This window comes from Coffea arabica, chromosome 4c (assembly GCF_036785885.1).
Source record: "Coffea arabica cultivar ET-39 chromosome 4c, Coffea Arabica ET-39 HiFi, whole genome shotgun sequence".
NCBI classification, from domain to species: domain Eukaryota; kingdom Viridiplantae; phylum Streptophyta; class Magnoliopsida; order Gentianales; family Rubiaceae; genus Coffea; species Coffea arabica.
Genome location: NC_092316.1, coordinates 50,231,704 through 50,239,493, shown reverse-complemented (window position 1 = coordinate 50,239,493; position 7,790 = coordinate 50,231,704). Strand labels below are relative to the sequence as shown.

At 34.6% G+C, this 7,790-nt stretch overlaps 1 pseudogene; it reads left to right on the top strand.

Moving 5' to 3' along the window:
- The first annotated feature begins 2,338 nt into the window (after positions 1-2,338).
- LOC113739390 (uncharacterized) lies at positions 2,339-6,764 on the top strand (annotated as a pseudogene).
- The last annotated feature ends 1,026 nt before the right edge of the window (positions 6,765-7,790 follow it).

Sequence of the window (7,790 nt, the reverse complement as noted above, 5' to 3'; positions counted from 1 at the left end):
GAAATAAATACGGACTTGCTTACATTATCAACGCCTATTTCAATCATCTTTTTATCGCTCATGTACTTTACATCAAAAAAATGTTACAGTATTTTTTTAAAAAAAAAAATTATTCCAAATAATCTTCTATCCAAACACACACAATGTCCAGGAAAATTACGCTCGAAGCCCTTCAATTTCGACAAATTTTACAACTTGCTGTAATAGTTATAGTAATAAGTTATCTACAGTTACAAAATACACACGGTGTAATTCTATTATCATAAGCAAGTCCAAGAAGGGAGATGGAGGGCATCGGCTTGAAAGCAAGTAGGGCAGTTTGCTTTACCCTCTAATAACTCACATTCTATTCTTTTTTTTTTTTTTTTGGTTTATTGTCATTATTTACACCTAATCGTACTTTAATCTATACTAGGGGGTGATCCAACAGAGCCACGGGAACCGACGAAAATTGAACCACCATCAAACCATACTGGTACATTAACCATCTATGTGAATATAAAAGAAACTACATTAAATGACAACTTTTAATGGGAGGCGAGATTTGAATCCTCCTGCCTCACAGAACATGTGGTGGGCATCTATTTAAGTGATAGTTGATTAGTAGCCCTGCCATTCTACCGACTCCAGTAGAATTTCATTGTCCCTTGTTCTAGACCTGCCCGGCTTTCATGCCTCAAGGGGTCTAGGAGTTGACGGTAACCGAAGATGTGAGTCTTCATCCACCGGACTGCTGCCATTGCGGCTGTTACATCATTGAATCCAGAAATGGAGTTCCATTAAAATTGCACTTAGACCCCTTCAATTTCAACAAATTTTACAACCTACCATCATAGTTATTGTAATGAGCTATCTTACAAGCAACTATGTCCATTTATGAACTTTTTTTTTATTTTCCTTAAAATTGAATGATTCAAATTTCTAATTTTTTAAAAATGATATCTATACAACCTTTTGACAATTTTAGACTTAGAATTACTTCATTATGCAATGAACTTGTCAGTGTTCTGGTACATGTTTGTGAAAATATGAGTTTAATTCTCTAGAGCGTTGTCTAGCAATCTAGTTAAGTGGATTTACACTAAATAAGCTTGCGTCAATTATTCTCTTTAATATTTAAACAACTATAGATTCTTCAAAATTCAATAGTTACATAGAAATTATATCACTTGCCATTTGTCAAAGCATTTCAAGCCTTACGAAGTATGCTTTAAATGTTTCTTTAGACCACTTGTTTTTTTTTTTTTTTTGAATGGTTCAAAAGATTTTCAAACCACAAACTTTAGAAATTTTATATTTTTCATTAAAAATGGGGCGCACAATTTCAAAATGGTAAAATCATTTCAATTTCAACATTAATCTTTTAGGATGCAGACCTTTTTATTTTTATTTTTTGCTATAAAAATTCCAACTAGGGTGGAATCCGTAAAAATAAACAAGGTAATTTTGATTTTGGTTTTGCCAAGAATAATGGAGATTGTTCAAATAATGGTGCAAAGCATCTAGCTACTTTTTGGGATCTATACATATTAATTGATAGAATTCCATCCCTTGTTAATCTTGAGTTAATTGTGCTTACTTCCTTTGAGGTTAGGCAAACTTATGAATCAGATCCCAAGGTTCTGGACAAATAACAAAACATTCTCTCAAACCTTACAAAACTATTAAACAAATGAGTGTTGTTAACATTTTGATACCCGTTAAATACTTGAAACCTACTCCCTCTGACTCATTGAAGTTGTTATGCTTTTCTTTTTTGTCTATTCCAAAATAATTGTCACATATCCAAAATAGAAAACTTTTTTACATCCAATTTCAACATTTACCCTTTCAAAATATGGGTACCTACAACTTTAACTCAAAAGTCAAAGTAAAAAGGAAGCACCACAATTTGGTGTGTGAAAAACACCCCCAAATGCGTGTTAAGCGTTGTTGATACATGATCTTTGTCATGCAATTTTGAGTTAAACAAAATAGATAGGCCCTACAGCAATATATTTCCAACATAACTTTCTTTGTATGCATTACACGTTAGAGAGCAAAAGTGGAAAGTGAAATAAAATTTGCAAGATTCAATGCACTGTTGATAAAAATTACATCTTCCCAAGTGCAACAAACTTATCGGGAAAGACGGAGTATTTAACAAGCACCCATAAGCATCATTTCTAATGTTCAGTAAAGGGGTATTTGATGAACATTTTGCCATTGTAAGGAGTTTATTGGAATTTGATCAAATTATGAGGTAAATTTTGTTATTTGCCCAAATATCGAGTAAGGTAAATGTAATAAACTTGTACTTCCTAAAGTCGATGAATTCACAGTACCCAAATTGCGCAAGAAAGTTCTTTTAATTTTCAGGAAATTTTGGCTTTTGATATAATTGTGTATTATTTAGATTTTATTTCTTTCTAGAATAAATAAAAAAAAGGCAAAACAAGCAAATCATGAAAAAACAGAAAACAGAAAACGGGAGCAAAGCCGAGGAGCAAAAGGAGGTGGAGAAGTTGTCGTCCTCACCGTCGCTGCAACTGCCGATCACTTCCCAATTGATGTTTTTAAGGTCCTTGCTATCCCAATTCTTCAGAACCTGTGCCAAGTGCCAACCCTTTTCAGTGATCTTTAGGCCTTCAATGCAATTGACTTCAAGAAGTTCATGGTTGGCACTGAGGAATTTTAGCCATGGCAGAGTGAATTTAGTGATATCTCCACAGGGAAAGCCAAAATTCGAGACTCATGAAATTGAGCTGCCTAAAAGAGACAAGTGGATGACAAAGAAGACGTTGAAGATGCAAAGGAAAAAAGAAAAGCAAAAGAGAAAGGCTGCCAATAAAAGAGACCCCAGAAGACTTGGTGTCAAAGGGAAGAAGAAAAAGCAGAGGTTTGCTAATGCTGAGGAAAGGCTTAAATACAAGCTTGAAAGGGTAAGTTGACAAACAACTATCTGTCTCAATAACTGCCTGTTTCTGAATAAGATAATTCAGATATGTATTCTCTTTTGAAGTTTCTAGTATTCATCTTCATATGTATGGACTCAATTAATAGATTACCAATTGTGTGCCTGACACAAACTCTGTGCCTGGAATGATCATAGTGGATAGTTTTGGCTAAGCAGTTCATAGTTCACTGGTTAAAAATGGGCACATCGCAGTGCATCTTTGTGGGGCTACTCAATTTGTTACCGCTTATTTCGATGTCAATTAATTCTTGTTTGTGTTTTTTAATCTATCTGATCAACTAATGGTGGTCAGAATTCTCCTTAAGGTTGTCCTTTAATTCCTGGGCATTGATTATTTCTATTTTCCCCGTTTTTCCTTCTAGAGTTATTCTCAAAGAGAAAGAATCGGCTATTGGTCCTATATGTATGCCTCAGATTGGCTTAGTTTGGTTAGTTAACTGATGAGGCTGATTTTTCTTTTCCTCAGGCTAAAATTAAGGAAGCCTTGCTAATTGAAAGACTAAAGCGGTAGGAGGTCAACAAGGTCCAGGGTCCTGTTGTTAAGCCACATGAGCTGACTGGCGAAGAGCGATTTTACATGAAGAAAATGGCCCAGAAAAGGTCGAATTATGTACCTATTGGTAGGAGAGGAGTATTTGGTGGTGTCATTCTTAATATGCATTTGCATTGGAAGAAGCATGAAACTGTCAAGGTCATTTGCAAACCTTGCAAACCTGGTCAAGTGCAAGATTGTGCTAGTGAAATTGCCAGGCTTAGTGATGGAATTCCAATTCAAATAATCGGTGATGATACAATAGTTTTTTATCGCGGAAAGGATTTTGTGCAACCAGAAGTTATGTCGCCCATCGATACATTGTCCAAGAAGAGGGTAAGTTTCTTGTATGATTTACTTTGCTTTTAAATATATACTTCTTTGGGTACTACATAAGTCTCTGGCTACCTGTGGGAGATTCTCAGTTATCTTTGATTGCTTTGTGGATTGGTTTTCCTACATATCTTTTCTTCTGCATTTTTTAATCCTATTAGTGTCTGAGTTGATTTAGACTCATTCATTGGCTTGTATAACTTATGCAACTTCTGATCATTTTTCAGTTACTTTTCCTTCTTCAAGACTCCTGGGTCTGTTTCTGATGAGATGGTACACTTCATTTTTGTTTCTTTGAAGCTGAAAAATTGACATTGGACATGGGACATGAAGACAATCTACAATGACAAACATGTTACTTGAAATAACATAACCAGACATGTATAGTACATTTGGATTATTTGGTTATTCCTCAGTCATACAGGCCATCCTTTATCACTGAAGTTTCTACTGAACTTTGGTTACAAGCGCGTGTTGTTGCATGTATGATCATATGGGTGCAAAGTGGATAGAATCTAAGTAATATTGGTATGTCAAATTGCTAGCTTTTGAAACGTAGTACTAGGGATATGTGTAATAGAAATTCGCAAGATTTTTAGAACTTTTTGGAACATACTGGTAGGACCTTTCTTGTCCATAGGAGTTGGTTGACCAAAAGATTTTTTTTTTCTTGGGAATAACTATGCACTCTGCCGGAGTTTTTGCAAGCATAGTTTGAGCATTATATTTCTCCCCTGTGTTCTTGGCAATATATCTATTATAATGAAAATGTTGGATGTCTGAAAAATGTTGCAAATAAATGTGGATTGTTTGCCCTAAATATATTCATCCAGGACCATGATGAGTGCCTTGGTGTTGTTAAAAAGATCGAAGGATTATTTGCCTTTACAGCCAGTTTGATGGTTCTACATGAATATTTGATCTTCAAGTTGTGAATTTTCTTTATCAATTCAGTTGTTCTTGTGATCCAACAATAAGATTGTTTTGTGTGCAATCCTGAATATTGATTGTGGCTTTGTTTTTTTGGGTTCTATTTTAGACGCTAGTGGTCCTGTTTGCATTTGGAAATAGCTCTTAATTGATTCAAGGATTCCAACCATGTCAGTTAATTTGACTTTTGACATCAGTGCCTTTATGCTTCCGTTTCGATTGATAAAGGCTTAATTTGGTGACTTTATATCGGGCTGTTGGTGGTTTTTATATGATTGTATCAAGTCCTAGCTTAAGGCCTGATGCTGAATTTCGGGAGCACGGCATTGTTGTTTTAGAAAAGTCCTCAACTCTAAGCCATGATAACTCGCTTGTGTAGGAATTATATGGTTCTTTGGGTGCTAAAACTGAGATTGGTAGAAAATAATAAAGAAACAAAATTGAAAAAGGGGAGGGAAACAAGGCTGTGTTTACGTTCAACTTGGTTACTACAGGAATTTATAGTTCTTTCCTTGTCATGGTTATCATGGATAAGTACTTGTTTTGTCTATTGAAAGGAGCATATATGGAGTTCTGAACAAGAGTTCCATGCTTCTGTTAGGTACCAAATTCACTAGACATTCAGGGATGTCTGACATGACATGTGAGAATGTGCAGTTAGCTTTTACTGTAATTTTGTAACTGCGATATCACTATAGGTAGTGGCAGTGCTCTATGAATGTCTTCATCAGAAATGCAAATGTCACGTTTGTAGTAGCACTCAAGCTGATAATTATACTTGGACTTGTCGTAATAAATTTCAAGTTTGCTTCTTGTTTGAAGTCGATGACAGATTTTTATAAAATCTAGTGTTTTGAAAGCTGCCTCTTTATTGGATTACTCTATGGAAGAGGTCCTCTTTCATTTATATCAAAAGGTTTATTTGGATTCCAGCTGTGTCTAAAATGAAAGAAGAAAAGGAGGGAGAAATAAAATTCTGGACGATGAATTGGCTTGAAGGTGAAGCCATAATTTTGAAAATGACCGCATTCTGGCACTTTTTTTTTTTAAAAAAAAGTAATTTAATCTTTAGCTTTCTGCTTTCTTATTCTGTTGTTGGGATTCTTCATAATAATTTTTAACAATTATTCATAATAATTGTCCGCAAGGTTGTCATATGAAGGTTTCATTTTTATAAACCTCACCATTAACATTACCTTATTCGAGAATATTGTGGAATCTTCTTGGCAAAAAATTTTTTACACTCATGTGACTTTTGCTTGAGCTATGTAAATGCTCCGTAGATGGGCTGTTTTGTTGGAATCATTCGTCTCCTTTATGATTGGGTATCCTGTGGACATAAGTTTAATGAGCGGTCATCTCTTAGGCAATCAAAGAAAAAGGGGTCTTACTTAGCATACATTTGTCTGGTTTTTGATGTGCTCTTTTTCCTTCTCTTTTCCATTGTAGATTACAATTTTGTTAACCTTTTCAGTGATTTTTTCTTCTTCTTTCAGGCATTAGAAAAATCCAAGTACGAGCAGTCACTTGAGTCTGTTAGACGGTTTATTGCTATTGCTGAGAAGGAGCTTGAATTATACTATAGACATGTGGCACTTTACGGTGACCCAAATGACCGGAATCCGAACTCAATCTTTGATAAACCAAGATGGATGGAATGGGCTAGGAAGGTTGAGGTAAAAGAAGATGCATCTTCAATAACTGAAGAATGTTCGCATACTTTCTTTCAAACAGAAATTGATTCGATGGATGATGAAATCTTAGAATCTGAAGAAATCTCAGAATTTGATGATAAATGCAAGAATAATACTGCATCTGCAATTGAAATAGATTATGGGAATGATGGAACTCATATTGGGGAAATAGAGTCATGTGATGAAGAAACAGGTAGTGTCTCTTATACTAGAATACCAGGTTCAGGATCTGTACATCAAAGTAAATGGAATGCTGAATGAGAATTTGTTTTGAGCAAGATTTTATTTCGCAATATTCATTTTAATTTGTTTACACCCACATATTGATCTGTTTGTTTTATTTTCTTTCAGGAGCTTACTTTCCTTAATCTTACATATACTGCATTTTATCTTGTTATAGATGTTTGAAGCAGCAAGCACTTAAGTTTTGGTCTCCCTGTTGGCAAAATTTAAAATACTTGTTTGTCTTAATGTCTATTTTGGAAAAGAAGATCTGATGCATGATTGGCCAAATATTTGCTTTACATGTGAACTTAGAGGATAAAAAGAATGCTCTTGCATCTTTAGCTGGAGCATATTTCTGGTTTTTAAAAAAACAAGAGTATTATGGTAAAATTTTGTTCATTTTGCTTGTCTGTTTGCAAGAAATGCATGCTAAACTGAAGCTATTTGTTATAGATGTTTTTATATCTCCAAATTGCAAGACAGTAGATAAGCTATGATCAGATCAGTAGGACATTGAGTTTGTCAGCCAAATCTAGTAAAACGCACTGTGTTATGGTTACAACTTCAAGGAGCAATGCAGTTCAAGATTAACGAATGAAGAAACTCAAAAAACTAAACAAGTGTGTTTCGAAATATGTCCTGACTATCTGATACCTGTGAAAAGTTTAGATAGAAAATTGAAGTTGTTGGTGGTCATTAACTTCATGAATAGCCAGAGAATGATGCTCAGTCACTCTTAATGACTGGTAGAAAAGCAAATTCTACTTGTTAGATAAGTTTAATGTATTTCTAAAGAACTGATAAATGAGCCATAGCTATTACTCCATGGACTTTGATAATAGCATGTGTTCATTAACTTTGATGAAAGGTACATATGACATTTTTGTAGAATTGCACCACGTGGACTTTTACTTCATAGCTATTCAAGTTTTGGTGACACATGTTTTCTGCACAAGCTAATAGTTCATAAGAGCTATATAGGTCTATTTAGCTCATAGCATAACAATTTCTTGTGGCACACAGTTTGTGCATTATAGTGTGCAGCAATGAAGTAACATGTTGTTTTGTAGTTATTTAGCTTTTATATCTAAACTCATACTTGGTATTGATTTTCTTGGGA